Source organism: Protopterus annectens, chromosome 9.part0, assembly GCF_019279795.1.
Source record: "Protopterus annectens isolate FY-2018-M chromosome 9.part0, PAN1.0, whole genome shotgun sequence".
In the NCBI taxonomy this organism is placed as follows: Eukaryota; Metazoa; Chordata; order Ceratodontiformes; family Protopteridae; genus Protopterus; species Protopterus annectens.
In genome coordinates, this window is record NC_056743.1 from 276286484 (window position 1) to 276304550 (window position 18067).

An 18067-nucleotide genomic window follows, 5' to 3' on the forward strand; every position below is an offset into this window, starting at 1 on the left:
AAAGTAATGACTGCAACAGTGAAACACGAAGAACATAGTACAGTTGTGTACACTTACCATAAATGTAGATGTTTGAGTGTATTCACTGTTGCAGTCCGGGTTACCCACCCGCCATCCCCCTTTTTCTATAACGTCTCTTTCCTTCACTACATTCTAAAGCCTTTGTGGTGTATTTGCTTTTAGATGAAGGTAAAGTTTATGTTGCTAAAAGTGCATTTACATATATTTCTGTTTATTTATTTATTTATATATACATATATATATATATATATATATACACATATATATATATATATATATATATATATACATATATATATATATATATACACATATATATATATATATATATATATATATATATATATATATACATATATATACATATATAAGTAATTTGCTCCCCATTTGGGGGGCACCTGACATCTGGGGCAAGAAAAACTAAATAAAATGGCATCCGCTGCATGTTTTATACCCCTGACAACCTGACGTCATGGAAGAGGAGACAGCAACTGACGCAGGATCCAAGACTTTGTTATTCAGGCCAACTGTGGGCAATCTGCCAGCAGATTACTCAAATGTAATGACTGCAACAGTGAATACACTCTAACATCTACATTTATGGTACATGTACACAACTGTACTTTACTATGCATGCTTAGCATCCATACTATGTGACTATAACTGTTCCATGACTAACACAGCTGCAAGGAGAACTGCAGATAAGGATGACTCTCTAATTCCTGAAGTGATTACTAGCACAGGTGCAAGGAGGACTGAAGATGGGAACAACTCCCCAAGTCTTGAAGGTTGTCACATAAGCTGATTTTTGCTCTGTTTCAAGGTAAATTATCAGCAGACTGCATGACATTAAGCAAATACCTAAGTATTGACTTTATTCAGGTGGCGTGAAAAAAATGTATAAAAAGACTATAAAACTAAATGTTGGTAGCTGGGTATTGTAGGAACATAGTTCCAAGATAAATGGAGAATCACCATCTGTATCGAAAAGCAAATCTTGTATAGTAAAAAGCTGTAACATGTAGTACATATCGTTTTGTTATATTAATAAGTTGTTTTATTCGTAATTGTGCTTAAGTTGGTTAAAGTGCAGTACCATAAAGTACACTTTGATAAATCCATCAGCTTGTTAAAATTTATCAGTGGCGAGCCTAGCCTGTATTTGAACACAGGGGGAGTGGTGCCCTGTATAGGGTCACTTCAGTAAAGGTGCAGTAACTAAAATTTATGTATGAGCGAGTCCTGAATAGGAGCAGCCTGGTCTTATATGGCTTGCAGCAGTACAGTTTTCAGATGTCTGAATCTGGAGTGAGACTGCCATGCAGTACAATCACAGTGCAATAAATTCTCCAAGTTGGTGATTTCCTAGTTTTCAAATCTGAAACTGCCAGTTTCATTTCACCAGCTTTTTTGAGTGGCTAAGGGAGAATTTCCAGTCATCTGCAGAATAACAACCTGATCATCTGTCTATCTGCTGTGTGGTAAGAATTTTTTCTGCATCACATATAGTATGGATCCCATTAGGGACTATAGTAAAAAAATGTAAACAGAGTTTTACTCTTAATGTAACATAATGACCAGATAAAATCTATGACAGTATGCTATGTTGGTATTAACAGCATTACTAGGGTAAGTTGATTTACACGCATTATGCAAATGGATTACAATATTTGACTGGTATCTCAAACAAAAAGAATGTGTGGTATGACAGTAAATGTTTATTGTGCGAGTCATATGAAACTGCTTTCTGTGGGCAGTGTCATAAAAGTACAGTTCAGACCATTGTTGAAAAGTTAAACTGTAGGAAAAAATCTGATGGTAAAGAACCAGATAAGGGTGATGCACTTGCATTTTATCCAGATGTTAAACCGTTATGTCCTGTCACTACATGTGAAACATCAGGTAGAACAGCAGTCAAATCAATTACTAATAGAATCCCCTGTAGATCGTTAAACCCTTTAGAGACTATGTACAAATGTAGAATGAAGCCACGCGCTCTAGGGATCTAAACCTCACCACAGCAATAAATAGGATATGCTGGAGGGATAGATTCCTGTCCCAGAGACTTCCCATGCTTTGGAACAAGATCCCAATCTACATTAGGCAGAGCTCCTCACTAACACTCTTTAAAAGAAACCTTGACGAGTGGATGGGAAACAGAAAGTTTACCTCGGGGATCACTTCACTGGCTGTGCTGGACAGCGGCACAGAGAATTAATCTAAGGGGGCGGCGAAAGCCAACGCATTCTGGCTAGGCTTATAAATGCCTTCGGGCAGATAGCCTAGTACCCACCTATGAAGCCACTGTACAGCAAAAAACAGATAAGGATAGGGATGAGGTTCATTATAAATTAACGGAAGAGTTTAATAAAGTCTTAAAAGACAGACAAAGTGAGTTCAGAAAGTTTAAAAAAGATGTGCAAACACTTGCCAAAAATGTATAGGGACTCTGCAATCGGCAGAGCAGACTTACTGAAAAGTATCAGAAAACTTGTGAAGAGTTACAGGGAGAAATTGAAACTCTTAAGCAGCAGTTGAGCAAGACGAGGAAAATCTGGTTAGTGAATATCAGAATACCTGTAAAGAACTGCAGAAAGAAATTCCAGATTTTAAGCAACAGTTACAGGACGAACAAAATCTGGCTAATGATGTTCAGGATAAACTAATACGAGCTAATGTTCGAATAGAAGAGTTGAAAGAATTGTAAAAGATAAAGCCAGTGCAGGTCATAGAGCAGGGAACTCCAGCAGATTTGTACACACAGTCAAAGTTGCTACAAAGCATGCCACAGTGGAATGATAAAAAAGGCATATTTTACAACATGCTTACATTTGAAGAATGGGTAGCATACACAGCAGGATCAGATGCATGGACAGATGCCTTACTTGCATGCTTTTGGATTTTTATTCCAAAATATTTTAAAACTTTCATCCAGTTAAATCAGAATGCTTATAAATTGCACAGTACAATAGGGGTGTATAACTGCTGTTCTCATGGCATACAGGGGTAGCCTTGCAAAGCTAAGTTGTTAGATAACTTTAAAATCACCATCTCAGATAAATTAATAGAGCAAGCTGACCATTTTAAGCTAGTGTTCCAGATAAGCTGTCAAAAGTCAGAAAGGGGCATGCAACAAAGGGAAATACAAAAACAGTTGATACATTGCTTTTTTAGAGCAAGTAGAAGGGATCCAAAGGGATATTGAATGCATTTATGAGGAAAATTCAGATACCCTCGCTGACTTAGTACAAAGACTAATAATGGGACGGAGTATGGCCGATGATGGGACATTGTACTCGCATCATATTTTTGCCTTGGAGGAAAATAATGAGCCATTTGAGGTAATAAGTGAGTTAAGAGGCTGAGGTAGAGGATGATGGTGTGATCAGTCGCCATCAGAAAGAGCCATATCAGCACTAGTCGCTCCAGGTGTAAAAGCAGGTGATGAACAAAAGGTGCCACCATGCTTTTTTGTATTACAAAAGGCATGTTAAGCAAAACTGTGACCATTACAAAGTCTGGCATAAAAAGAAGGAAGAACAGGGCGTGTTTGCAAAAACAGAGCCAAAAGATTCACAAGACAAGTCATAAAAACAAGTCAATGTACAGAGACCTTACAATATTAGTAGGGACAGCTAAAAGGTTCATCAATACACAGGGAAAGGGAATGTAGATTTTCAGGCAGCTTTGCCTCTAAATCCAAAATATTTGGAAGAGCAGGCAGAAGAGATAGCTAGACAACAGTTACAGAAAGAAATTGAAAAATCTAAATATGTGGATCACTCAGACACAGAGGAAGATGCAAACAAAAACATGTAGTGTGCCATGTTGCATTTGGCAATAAAGGTGAGGATGACTGGATTCCCTTACAATAGGTGTGTGCCCCCCCTACTCTTGTATCTTTCCTGATTATCTTTAAAAGGGTCAAGGAGGACGACCATTGATTGATATCTGGGTAGAGGGTTTACTATTCAGATGGCGTTACAAACACTGTATAGAGACTGTAAAACTAAACGTTGGTAGCTCGGTATTTTGTAGGAACATAGTTCCGAGGTAAATGGAGAATCGTCATTTGTATCTGTATCAAAAAGCAATCCTTGTACAGTAAAATGCTGTAAGCTGTAACATCTAGTACATGTCGTTTATTATATTAATAAGTTGTTTATTATATTAAGTTGTTTAATTAGTAACTGTGCTCAAGCTGATCAAGTACCATGAAGTATACTTTTGATAAATCCATCAGCTTGCTAAAATTTATCAAAACCCAATACTAGCAAATCCTACTTATCCAGATGGAAGAGGTTTTCTGTTTGGTGTCCCTCTCATAACCTGGATACACTCACTGTGGATGTTCCTTTGGTCCTTTCTTATTTGTGTGAATTGCTCAATGCTGGTTTCGCCTATCTTTCTGTTAAGTCCCACTTATCAGCTATCTGCTTGTCTGTCTTTATCTCCTCCTTCAGCTTTTAGATTTGAAGCTAAGCAGTTTCTTAAAGGCATTCTTCATATTAGGCCTCCCAGGAAGCCTGTTCCTTCTCCCTGGGATCTTAAATTTGTTTTGTAGAAATTTACTCTGCCTTCTTTTGAGCCTGCTGCTTCAGTTTTCTTGCAACATTTCTCTTGGAAGACTGTTATTTTGTTGGCTCTTACTTCTGCCAGATGGGTATCTGAGCTTCAAGTCCTTATGGCTTGTCCTCCTTTTTTGGTGTTTCATAGAATAGGGTGTCCTTGCGTACTAATCCTTCATTTATGCCCAAGGTGGTGTACTAATCCTTCATTTATGCCCAAGGTGGTTAATGAGTTGTCAGTTACAGTCTATTCATTTGCCTACTTTTTCCTGCTGTCCGCAATCTGCCAGTGCGAGGGTTCTACATACTTTGGATGTGCATAGACAACTCAGATTTTATTTGGATAAGACTAAGTCTATTGAAAGAAAATGGTGAGATGTTCTCTCCTAGGTCCCTAGGACTGGCTGTATCCAAGCAAACTATTTCTTCCTGGATTTCAAAGGCTATTTATTTTTGTTATACTTTTCATGGTAAGAGCCTTCCTTCTTCTGTAAAGGCTCATTGTGCTAGAGCTGTGGCTTCTTCTGGTGCTTTTCTCAATGGGTTGGATACCAGCTCTATTCTTGAAGCAGCTACCTGAATTTCTGTGGATACTTTTACCAAGCACTACAAGTTGGATGGAAGCTCCAGAGCTAGAGCTGGTTTTGCTAGGGCCATCCTTCATGGCTTCCTAGAGGGCTGTGCTGGTCCTTCCTCCATCCAAGTTTATTCTTCAGCTTTGGCACTCACACAGAGGTTAAGAATGCTGCAACGCATGAATGGAAGGACATAGTGCAGTTGTGTAAAATCTTACCCCACCATAGATGTCCTTTCCTTCACTGTTGCAGTATTCACTACCTCCCTCCTCCCCCCCCCGGTCCATTACCTTCCTGGATGTACTGGTTACTTCTTGGTTTTCCTTGGACTGGCATTCCTACTGGGGCTATCTGTTCTAAGGATGGTATGCCCAGACATCACCTTTATGACGCACACTATGCGAGAAGCATACATGTGACATAATGTGTACTTTAAAGCAACAGTAGGCTTTTATATACTGGTCTGACATCAGGCTTCAAGAGGCAGGGAATCCCAGAGGGTAAGAATACTGCAGCAGTGAAGGAAAGGACATGTACTGTTATGGTAAGATTTTACACACCTGTACTTTCACATGACAAGGAAATGCCATCCATAAGATTTTGTCAAAAGCCATGTTGCCATTTTTTTGAGTAAAAGTATACTTTCACTGATATGTCTGCGTTTACCTTTCCTATCATTGTTAATCCACACAAATATGCAATTTAGTAGTTGTAGGTAGTGACCATCTCAATTTGTAAATGCAAGTACTCCATTAAGAAGAAAAACAGTGATAATGTTCTGTTAAGCACCAACTTAACTGTAAGCGTTTCAAGCATTTTATGTATTTAATTATTGAATTTATCAAGCATGACTTTTGGGCTGGTTATTTGGAAGAATTATTCAGTTGTAATGATCATACTTGGCTCACTGCCACATTTGCATGAGTATTGTACTCTTGTTTAGGCAAGTGGTACACTTAATTTCCTAAGTTTGTTTTTTGAGTCTGAGTCTAGTCTTCACATTTTTCTAGTTAAATCTTTGGCCCATGACAGGATTTCATATAAGAAAATAATTCACCCGGGGAAGTATTCCTGTTCAGTCCCAGGAGCAATATCCTTGTTTCTAGTTTGTAATTAAGCTTCAGGTGTTAAGAATTTACAGATGTTGAAGTGTAGAGCTTCTCTGACCATCATGTTAGTAGGAGTACGCATCTGACACCAGCAGGGATTAAGTACACATGGTTCCATGTACAGTAGTACTTGTCAGTTTTGATAGACATGTTGGAGCACTGCTGACACCTTCAGTGATGGTTAAAACTACAGCACATGTAGATGAGCAGAGCATGTCTTGCATCATCACCTGACCAGGTGATTATTGACCGTGTTTCCCCAGAGGATGGGAAGTATGTTTCCATTGCCACAACATCCAGAGTATAATAAGATCAATCCCAGAGAAGTGGCTAAAAATGAAAGCCTTGTAGATGTGTTTCAGAGTAGGCTACACAGTGTTTTGACAAACTATATTGCAGCCCTACATTATATATACAAACAGGGAGGGACAACCTATTTGTACCTTCTCAGCAGTTGGTGAGATTAAACAGTTGCACATGGGCAATTGCTGTACATATGTGGACAGCATTTGTTAAATAGATGTATTAATTGGACTGGAACATTTTTTGCATATTGAGAACTTATTGATATTTTCAGTCACTTGAAGCAAATTGCTTAATTTCTCTGATTCTCATTTTACAGATATTTTACGGATCCACAAAAAGAATCTGAAACATTCCTCCTCCCTAAAAAAAATAAGAACTTGGTAAGTAGAACGTAATGAATAACTAACCTTCCAAAGCTGCAGATGACATTACTTAAAATGTTTTCTTGCAGGATCATAACAGTAATGCAGACCCTCGTGTCTGGAATACGCCACCCACACTTTGCTTTGAGAGCTTTGCTCTCAAGGTGAATCTCTTGGCATCCATGCCTTGAACACATGTCAGTTATGACTAGCACTCTGATAATTATCCTCTATATTACATGTACTTCAGACTGTAATCTGAAGTTGTAAAGACCTTTTTTGGATCTTGACATTACTAAAGTGTGTGCGTGTGTACGTGTGTGTGTGTAGTGTGTTCTGTGTAGTGTGTTCTGTGTGTGTGTGTGTATATATATATATATATATATATATATATATATATATATATTTACGTATGTAAATGTGTGGATATATATATATATATATATATATATATATATATATATATATATATATATATATATATATATAGTTTCCCACCTTATCCGTTGTGGCCTACAGTCCTGTGTCTGTGCTTGTATACTGTGGTTTGGCCATTATGTCTAAAGATCAAAAAGAACACAAACCCTCTGGGTTTAAGAAGTGTTCTAAATGTAGCTACAAGATGTCCATAACAGATGGACATGCTGTTTGTGTATACTGCTTGGGGGCTATACATTTACAAGAGTCCTGTAGTTTTTGTCACGCTTTTAGCCCCAGGGTTCTACAGGAGAGAAAAAATAAACTTATACTGAAAGGCCTTCTTAAGCCTTTATTTGAGGAGTCCTTGGACTCTTCCTCTGGTTCACAGTCTAAAACCAAGACTTCTAAAGCCAAGAAAAGATCTCCGGCTCCATCGGTTACATCAGAGCCTCCAGAGAAGACCACCAAATTGGACTCTACCTCCTCGGCTCCCTTGTCCTCGAGGCCACAGAAGATAACTGTGATTCTCGAATCTGCCTTGGCTGCGATCCTGTTAGAGCCCATTCGGAGCCAATCTCTTAGTGTCAGACAAGGATCTCCAGATAGGAGATGACAGTCACCTTCTCTCTCCTCCAAATCCTCCAGACTCTCTGATTTGGATGTGGATAGGGTGGTCCAGAGGCTCCTGCAGTTGCCAGTTTTGGCTAAATTATTTTTGGCTCCGACCCAGTCAGCTCCGGAGCCAATCCCGATGAGTGCGCCCATGTTTCCTCCTCCGACCACCTCCTTGTCTTCGGAGCTGGAGTGTTTGGCTCTGGGTGATGTTTTGCCGGCGCCGATACCTCTTAAGGCCTTATCGGTGCCGACGTCGGCTCCGTCCTCTGGTTTCGGAACCCGGGTGTCCTCTATCAGGCCCGAGGGGGATACTTTGGGACTTTTGTCGGTCCCAAGTCTCCCTCTTGGTGCTTCGGCTTGGGGAACCTCGGTTCTGATCTTGGCCTCGAAGGTGGGTCGATCCTCTGATTCGGGGGGACCTGCCTTCAAGGCCATGAGGAGCGCACTGGCCAGATCCTCAGTCACATCACCCAGATTGGTAATTCCATCCCCCTCCATGCCGGCGAGAGCCCCTGATGTCCCTCTATCAGTTGACGGCGGAGCCCCAAGGTCTGGGGATACCCCCATGAGCGGTCCCCAACTTTCTGAGGACCCCTCAGAGTCTGTCCCTGAGGAGCCCCCAAGGAAGAAATTATGCAACAGGAAGCACATAGACTCCCAGGATGAGTCCCTCACCTCTGATACCGACCTCGAGGAGTCAGAGGGGTCCCCCAAGTCGTCCTCCGATGATGTCTTTCTCCGACATCCTGGAGATTTTGAGGCAGAGAGGCGGCTGGTCATCCAAAACCCCCTCTGAGGAGGAGTTGGTATTCCTCAAGGCCTTTGGGGCTCAACCCTCCGCCTCCTGGGTGTCTCCACCCTTCGATGAGCTCCTGGATTTGATCTGTCGAAGGGTGTGGTAGACTCCTGACTTAGTGGAACCGGTACCAAGTCATCCTAATAAATTTATGTCAGCTCCCCCTGGGAAAGAGTTCCTGTCCAAAGGGGTTTCTGTGGATGACATGGTGGTGGCGGCAGCCACTCAGCAGGAAGTAGCCAAGTCTTCTTCCTCCGTCCATCCTCCTAACAAGGAGTCCAGGAGTATGGATCGATACGGGAAGCATACCCTCTCTTCAGCGACCTTCACACTTCGGTCTCTGAACTATCTATGTCACTTTACTCGCTCCAGAGAGATCTCCTTAAAGAGTTGGGAGATACTCTAACAGGTAACATACCTGAGGCATTAACACAGACTGTTAATGCCCAGTTGTCTACTCTTGGATCAATTGTCAACTCATCCATGAGGCTCATATCTTATGCAGCTGAAGGGGCGAGCAGGGCAGCTAGCTCAGGTGTAACCCTTAGGAGGCAAGCCTGGATGCGCCTGTGTCATTTCGTGGAGGCCTTCAAGTCTTCCTTCACTGACGCCCCTTTTGATGGGTCCTCACTTTTTGGGACCAAAGTGAAAGACACCCTCACCAGATGCGAGCAAGAGGGAAAGACCCTGTCTGCAGTAGGGGTCCGTTTTTCCCTCCAATCTAGGCCTTAGCCCAAGGCTCAGAGAGGAGGAAAAATGTGGTTCAAAAAGTCACAGAAGTCTTTCCCTGCCGGTCAAGGAGAGTCCCCCTCCAGAGGCAGAGGAGGGGGTGGCTATTCCGGGAGACACCACCCTAGGGGCAGAGGAGGCCCTCGCAATTCGGGAGACCGTGATTCCTTTTGCGGGCCTTCCTATCATTGTCCCTGATGTATTGCCCGACTGTGCTATTCCAGAGCCAGTTGGGGGCCGCATTTCATTGTACCCAGAAGCCTGGGCAAGTATCACTCAGGATCGATGGGTGCTTCGTATAGTTACCAGAGGTTATTCCATCCCATTATTGTCAAACCCTCCTCCACCCAAGAGAATCCCAGATGTTCCACCCAGTCAAAGGGATCACGCAACACTAGAAATTTCAAAGTTGCTGGAAAAAGGAGTCATCCAACCTGTCCCCTCAGACCAGATTGGATTAGGGACTTACTCAAGACTCTTTTTGGTGCTGAAAAAAACAGGGGACATGAGACCTATCTTGGATCTCAGCCGACTGAACTGCTACGTTCCGAATGGTCACCCTTCAGTCTATTTTTCCGTTACTGAGAAAAGAAGTATGGATGTGCTCCATTGATCTCAAGGATGCTTACTACCATATCAAAATGGACAGGGCATCCAGGAGTCACTTACGCTTCCGGATGGGAGCCAGTCATTTCCAGTTTCATGCCCTGCCCTTTGGCCTCACCACAGCCCCCAGGGTGTTCACCAATTGTTTGGCAGTGGTGACAGCTCACCTGAGACGTCAAGGATTCCAAGTTTTTCCATACCTGGATGACTGGCTCCTCACTGTCCCCACCAGGCATCTTCTCATCCAGTCCAGGGAAAAGACCATTGCCCTTTGTCATCAACTAGGGATTACCTTGAACAGGGGAAAGTCTGCTTTGCTGCCCTCACAGCGTGTCCCATTTATAGGCACAGAGCAGACACCGTTCACATGCGGGCATTCCTGCCACAAGAAAGGATAGAGGTGTTGCAGGGTCAGGTTCGTGCATTGCTGCCCCTCAAGAAGGTTCAGGTCAGATGGGTCCTACAGCTCCTGGGATCCATGGCAGCCACCATCATGTTAGTGCCCCTGGCCAGGTTACACATGAGGCTTCTGCAGTGGCTTCTCTCGGCCCAATGGTCCTTTCAGAAACTTCTCCTGTCCCATCTGATCCTACTCACCGATTGGTGCAAACAGGACCTCTGTTGTTGGATGAGTCCCACCAACTTGAACAAAGGGAATCCATTTATTCCTATGACTCCGCATTTTTAATAGCTATCACATCAGCCAGACAGGTGTCAAGAGATTCAAGCATTGTCCATCAAATCCCCATATTTAATATTTCATAAGGATAGGGTTTCCTTGAGACCTAATCCGTCCTTCCTTCCAAAGGTAACCTCTGCCGTTAACCTCAATCAGTCCATTGAGCTGCCAGTTTTCTTTCCTCAATTTTCCAACAAGGCAGAGTTTAAGTTTCATCAACTGGACGTACACAGGCAGCTTCGCTTTTACTTACACAGGACTAAACCATTTTGTAAGACTGATCAACTCTTTGTGTCCTTCTCAGAAAATAGAACAGGTTTCCCTGTTTCTAAGATTACAATTTTCAGGTGGATTTCTGACTGCATCTCCTAAGCTTACTCTTCGGCAGGCAGAGAGTTACCATTCCCTGTCAAGGCTCACTCCACCAGGGCTGTTTCTGCCTCAGTAGCTTATCACTCCAGACTATCCTTGGATGAAATTTGTGCTGCGGCCATGTGGGCTTCTCCCCACACCTTCATTACATATTACAAATTAGACGTGGCTTCTAGGGGCCAGGCTTCCTTTGGTTCCACTGTTCTCAGGAGCATCTTCCATTGAGCCTCCCAGGATAGAGGTGCTAGGGACGCTGTCCAGTGAGTAAGAATGTAGGCAAGATTGGACCACATAACATCTACAAGTTATGTGCTCACCATAATGCTTGCTGTATGTGGTCCATCTCGCCTCACATTCTTATGTTCCCTCACACCTTCCCCCCTCCTGGAGGATTTGGAGGCGACATTTGTTTTCAGTACCCTTCGGTATTAGTTATTTTTTCTTTGCTGCCCTAGTTAGTGTCCTACTCTTTTGACTGTGGTTGTGCATGAGGTGTGACTATGAGCTGCTGCAAACTAGATCTGGGGTTGTGGAGCGGTGCAACTTGGGATACCAGGTTAGCCCAGCCAATTAGAGACTTCATGCTAGAAAAATATAAGTTGGCTGAGTCGGAGCCGATGTTCGGCTCCAAACCCATGAGTAAGAATGTGAGGCGAGATGGACCACATACATCAAGTGTTATGGTGAGTACATAACTTGTAGTTCTGGTCTGCCAAAGTTCTTCTGTGCAAGTGGAGATGTGCACTATAACGGTGGCCGCAGGACCAAGGGAGGTTGGCTTTGCAGTCCATGGCACTAATAGCCCTGACATGTCTTTAGTGGACACACACACACACACACACACACACACACACACACACACACACACACACACACACACACACACACACACACACACACTAGGGAAGAGCATAGAACCAGTGATATAGGTATGCACGTTGGTCCGCAGGTGTGGGCTGGGTAATTAACCACAAAACCCCTGATGGCTGTCTGCATGACTGCTCTCGAGGAATTGAGGGACTCTAGTCAGCAGGTAGAGGGGGTAGAACTAGCATTTATTAAACAAAATAAATAAATGCGTAGCATGCTTTCTGTAACTGAGGTCTTGCCCCTCCAACTTAGTGAAGTTCAAAGGCTTGATTTCCTTTGTTGAAGTTGGTAGAGGGAGCCACATGGTATAGACTCGGTGTAGCTGGAGATTGGTTGTGTGTGAGTGATGCTCAGTTCTGAGAACTAGATGGTAAGCTCTCTGGCTGACTAGAAGCAGAACATAATAGTTCCAAGGAAACTGTTTTGAGAAAAGTCATTATGTGGTAGGTCCATTAGGATTCAGTTTTAGGACCAGTAATGTTTAGTATAGCTCTTTCAGTTAAGACAATATTTTTTAAAATCACCATATTTGCTGAGGAGATGATGGCTGAAGTAGTAGTTAGAAATGGGGAAGTCAATTTTCAGAGAGATCAGTTGCATCTAATGTGGTAGGCAGGTAAATGGGAATTTAATGCAAAAAATGTAGACAGTTACACTCATTGGTATGAGGTGCCCATGGGAAAATATGCCATGAAGGATCACCCCAGAGATGACAGCAGAGAAAAAGATTTTAATGCTGTAATTGTCTTAAAGCTGAATTGTCTTAAAGTAGAACAGAGTAATACGGCTATTCCAAGGTTATAAGGTTGTTAGGCTGCATATGTAAAGGGGGTTCTGAGATCAGCCTTGCTTTGTAAAGAACATAATGCTGAGACCACATTTAGAGTACTGTACCCAGTTCTCACACTCGTACAGTAAAAAAATGAAGGCTTAGCTGATGTAGAGCATGGGGTACTTATGCACCAAAAAGTGATCTAAAGAAGATGTGTAGACTTTGATAGGTGCACCCTGGAAAGGAGAAATATTACTGGGTGTAAAATTTAGACCATGTATATAATATATGTATTACTGGGTACAAAATATAGACTAAATGTATCACCTTCTCAAAAATCATATGAAGGAAGTGGCATGGTAGGTAGGAAAGTCATTGAGGAATGGGTCATTTGTGGCAATTTGAGGAGAAAGATATATCAAAACAGAGGTCCTTCATGTCATCTATACAGAAAACATTCCAAAATGATGTAAATTTTCACATAGAAATAGCTGAATTTTGAAAAGCATTACCAGGTACAGTAGTTGGAGCTTTTTTACTTCAAGATAAGAGTTCAGTAATGCTGGGTTTAGCTACTGCACTCAGGTAGACTCCGTAAACCACAGCACTTCTTCCTGTAATATGTTCGTATTATTCATATACCAACCGAAGACTTCACGGTCGAGACAAGCAGCTGAAGAATGCACTCCACAGTTAATTTAAAAAAACTGAGGTAATTTTCAGAGAACTGAGAAAGGATAGCTTTGTTACCATCATAAGGAGGAAGACAGATAGGTGTATACACTTTGTCATACCTTTGCTTTTCACCACGAGGAGAGTTTTCAGCATATTGTTTGATTCTTTCTCCTTCCTCTTGACAAAAATATCCCGTAAACTCTTCACAAATTGCCCTTCTGACATTAGTAGTATTCTCAGATGCTTTATCAGTATATGTATTCAAGATTTTTGTACTGTCTAGACAGACTACGTTTAAATTTCACCACACTTCATTATGGTTCCTAAAACTGTTAGGAGGGCAATGGTTGCAAGGGAGAAGGCATGAAGATCAGGCAAAACTAAGATATTTAAACAGCCAAAGTTGGTACAGAGCTCTCTAAAACAAATATCAATTTATTGTGAGACAAAGATAAAAAAAATTATACAACCATCCAGTGAAATAATTCAAAAAATGCTGCTTTCTTCTAGAAAAGCATCATTGATCCCATGGGAAAATCAAAGTCATTTATCAATGTCTGTCTTGGTTTGAACTCACACAAGTTGGTAGGTAACAAATTTCAAGCATATTTCTCAGCTATTGCAAGCTTGGTAATCACAAACCTTCTGAAAAATGCCATAAAACCCAAATCAGATGAAGTGAAGCATCATCTTTTGTACTGAAATTGACAAACATTGCAGTAATATGTAACTTACTCTGAAAGACCACAGCCTGACTTAGAACCGTTACAAAATGTTCCTCCAGCTTTCCTGCTGACTTGATTGTATCACCTGTTATCATGTTAATTAATAGGACTATTAGTGTTGTTGTAGTCACTGATACCTGGAAAGAGGCCAAAATAATTCCAGTTTTTAAGAGTGGTGATATACACAAAGTCAAGAACTAGTCCCAGTTGGCATCCTCAACCTCTTAGCAGAAGTACTTGGAAAAAAAATTCATGTTACCTCCATGCAAAAAGTAAGTTATTTTAAACTCCGCATGAATGCAAAGTAATGCATGGTACCCACATGGCTATCATGATATCTTGGCAGTCAGTTAAGTTAACTTACTGTAGTAAATTTCTTCAGATTTTCTAAAGCCTTCAGTTGGGTAAACCATACTTTTCTGATTCAGTGCTTGAAGAATGAAAGATGTTGCTGTCATTCTCTGAGATGCTTTTCTTTCTGGAAGAAGGCAGGCAGTAATCTGACAGAACTTGCTGTTTACTGCACCAGTCTGCTATAGGAGTGCCTTGGAGATCTATCCTTGGTCCACTGCTGTTCTCAATGTACATCACCAACATGCGATTTCTTACTGCAGGAGTTCAGCTTTTACAGTATGCCAGTGTTTCTACCATTGTGCATGGTGCAGGTACACAAATCAGACAGACAAGCAAGGTGGAAGTATATCTGAACTCCATTATGGTCTGGATAAGCGGTGATGGTCTTTATTTATAAAAAAAAAAAAAAAGTGGTTTAGCAGAGAAGTGTCTTAGATCATAATCACTTCAAGCACTAATTGTAAAAATATTGCAGGAAGCACTGACTTCAGAAAACAAGTCAACAGCTGGAATTAAATGGGCTTCCTGTTAGGTAGAAACTTCTGTTTCAAGGAAAATGTAGGATGCATAGCACAGAAAAACTAAAATTTGGTAGCCTTTATAAATAAGTCTATTTGACAACATAAATGAGACTTGACCTGCAACTTGTCCTCCAGCTGTCTAAGCTATACTTATGGATAACCTAACCAGTTATCTGGCTAATAAATTCAAGTCTGTATAGGTTGTTGCTAGGGTTGCTGCTAACCTTCCCTCTGTCAGTGTTGTAATGGCCTAGTAAAAATAAATATAGTTGGGGTACAGTACATCCAACTATTTATTTTCAGCTTTTATATGTCATCAATAACAACATCTTTCTACCCTTTCATTATGGCATAAGACGAGCAGAGAGGTTAGATATGGACTTCAGAAAGTTATGAATATTACTAAGGCTCTTTTAGACCTCTAAATCCCCCTTATTTTGAATGTACTTTCCTATTTTCAGTCCCAATTTACCCCTGCTCAACATTTCTCTGTTTTAGAGGTATGTCCCTATTTTCAGGCTTGATTTTCCCTTTTACACAATTTTCTGAATTCCTTCATTATGTGTGAATATTTGAAGCTATCTAGTACACAGAAAACCACACTACATGATCAACATACTAGTTGCAACAATAATTTAATGAAAGAGGACACAAATCTTGCATCTCCCTTTTTTTTTATTCAAAAAAATGACCTTGTTTGGTATAATTTTGCCATGTAGTTCATTAACATCTACAGATTTTTCACCGTCTCTTTGATAATATACTTATTTTGTTCTATAATTTTTGTCACCCTGTTGTTCAATCATGGTTTTCTGAGTAGCATCCTATATTCCTACTGGAATCAGGAAAAGTTGTGTGCTATTTGGTAATCAGTTTATACTAATCAGCTGTCAAGATTTTTAGCTGGATGTTCCTACTTTTCAAGGTCTGCAGGTTGAGGAGGTATGGGTTTATTCCAAAATGGAAGTCAAAGCACTCTACCAGCTGGAATATGTCCCTCCTCCATGTATGCAGAGCTATAGAAAACAAAGCAGTATTTCTGTTAAGAAGCACTTTATCTTGTCTTAATTGAGCTTAAACCTGAACTATACCAGAGATTTATCATTGTAATCTGCAAGCTGAGGAAAAGAATGCTAACAAATGTGAGCTCCAGTTTGTGTGCATCAGGCCATGCATGGAGTCCTGCTTACATCAGTCTGTTAGTCTATATATTTTTTGCAATCTTTTTTTTTTTTTTTTTTTTTTTTGGATAATGGGCTTTTAAGCTGTGAGTTAGTTCTGCAGTCTGCACTAAAGAACTATGTGGAATACATGGAGATGAGATATAGTCAAGTAAATCTAGCAGAAAATACATTCTCTGTCTTTATAAATGTTTATTAAGGAGCTAAATGGATGGGCATTGCTTGTTGTTCTTATGATCAATATCAGACATTGTCAGTCAGCATGCAGTTCAGTTTAAGCAAGTTTTTCTACGTAGTACTGACACACAGAAAAGGCGGTGGGATGAGGAGAAGCAAAATCAATTTAATGGATTCTTGTGGCATATCCTTCCTCCACTTCCTTCGCAGCAGCCATTAGACTGATGCGATTTTAATTTCCCCAAGTATATATAATTACTCTGCTATTCTTGCCTTATGAACCTTTGATTATTAAAGACTTAATGCTGAGATTTGGTGCAGGTAATGCTTGTTGACTTAGCCTTTGCCGTTTGTTAATTTATTTGTGAACGTATTTAATTACATTTTGCTGTTGATTTTTCTGTGACTGCTTTACCAAAAGGTCAAATACAATGTTAGCTGTAGTTTTAGTTAAATGTGGTGCAGGATATATGTTTAAATGTGTTAGTGATTTTTTTATTGTTTAAAGGAGAAAATGAGTGGAATTGAAAGTACATTCGTTGCTTTCTAATCTCAAACACTGTCCCATTGATTTAATCACGTAATCAGTACTTTAGTCATATATAGTACATGCAACTAGGTGTTGCATTTAAACATTTTCCTTTGTGTTGCATTTTACAGCATTAACAATGTGTACCTTATTACGAGCACCCTGCATATGAAGCAAAGAACTGAAGTTCTGCAGCAGAGACATAGCTGGCTTTTTTAGTGCCTAGAGCTAATCCCATATTGACATCCTGCTTCCCCAACTCTTCATTTAAAGAGCAAAAAAAAAAAAAATAGTGCAAGAAGTCTTGGCAAAGCCTGAAATTGAGCCAGATTTTAAATATTTTTCTTATAAAACTTAGACAGTTACTACAATAACAGGATTTGTGGTAGCATGCATTTTTCTGAAGGATATGAAGTCTGAAATGCAAATGTATGTCATTATTTAGTGACTTCAATCCTCAATGATTTGCCAGAAAACCATAAATTTTATGGGGAATGGAATAAAAACATGAGTCAAATATCCAGACATTTGAGAGGTATGCCCACCCCTCCTCAAGTGAGGGGCATTAAAAAAAAAAAGTCCACGATCAGGTTCTTGGGGCTCCTAAAATGCATGAGGCAGTCGGATCCAGTTTCTGCGCGTGTCCCAACCCTCCTTCCTCAGCTGGAACAAAAAAAAAAATGTTCATATTAAACTGAAGCAAATCAGTTATTAATTATACCACTCGTGCTACAGCACAGGTTTACTAAAAAAATTGTAGAAAACCTTTAGGCAAGGAGTTCCTACAGTTCAGACCACACAGGGAGTACTATAGTATTCAGGTCATAGTTCTCAAATGTCCCAAATTGCCAGGCTGCACCTGAATTTTGATCAAAATACAGCTCATGCATGATTGCCCAATTTATATAGTTAAAACTCCTGTATTTTTCAAATTCTGCAGTAAAGAGGCCTCTGCTTTTGGCTTCAGACAATTCAGCCAATCAGAGCGTCTTTTTTACTGCACCTAATTAGCATACTACTGCCTGGCATCTGCTTTTGCAAGTCTGCAATTAAGTGATAGCTTGAAAGTTCCATCTTAAGTTGTGCATTCGTTGGTTAATATACG

General features: G+C 40.7%; 1 long non-coding RNA gene across 1 annotated transcript in view; it reads left to right on the plus strand.

Annotated features, from left to right (window-relative positions):
* Positions 1–18067, plus strand: part of LOC122811187 — a 455006-nt gene that overhangs the window by 153759 nt on the left and 283180 nt on the right. The window contains exon 3 of the long non-coding RNA XR_006366223.1: positions 6896–6959. This is a non-coding gene — a long non-coding RNA (uncharacterized LOC122811187). The remainder of the gene's footprint in view (positions 1–6895; positions 6960–18067) is intronic.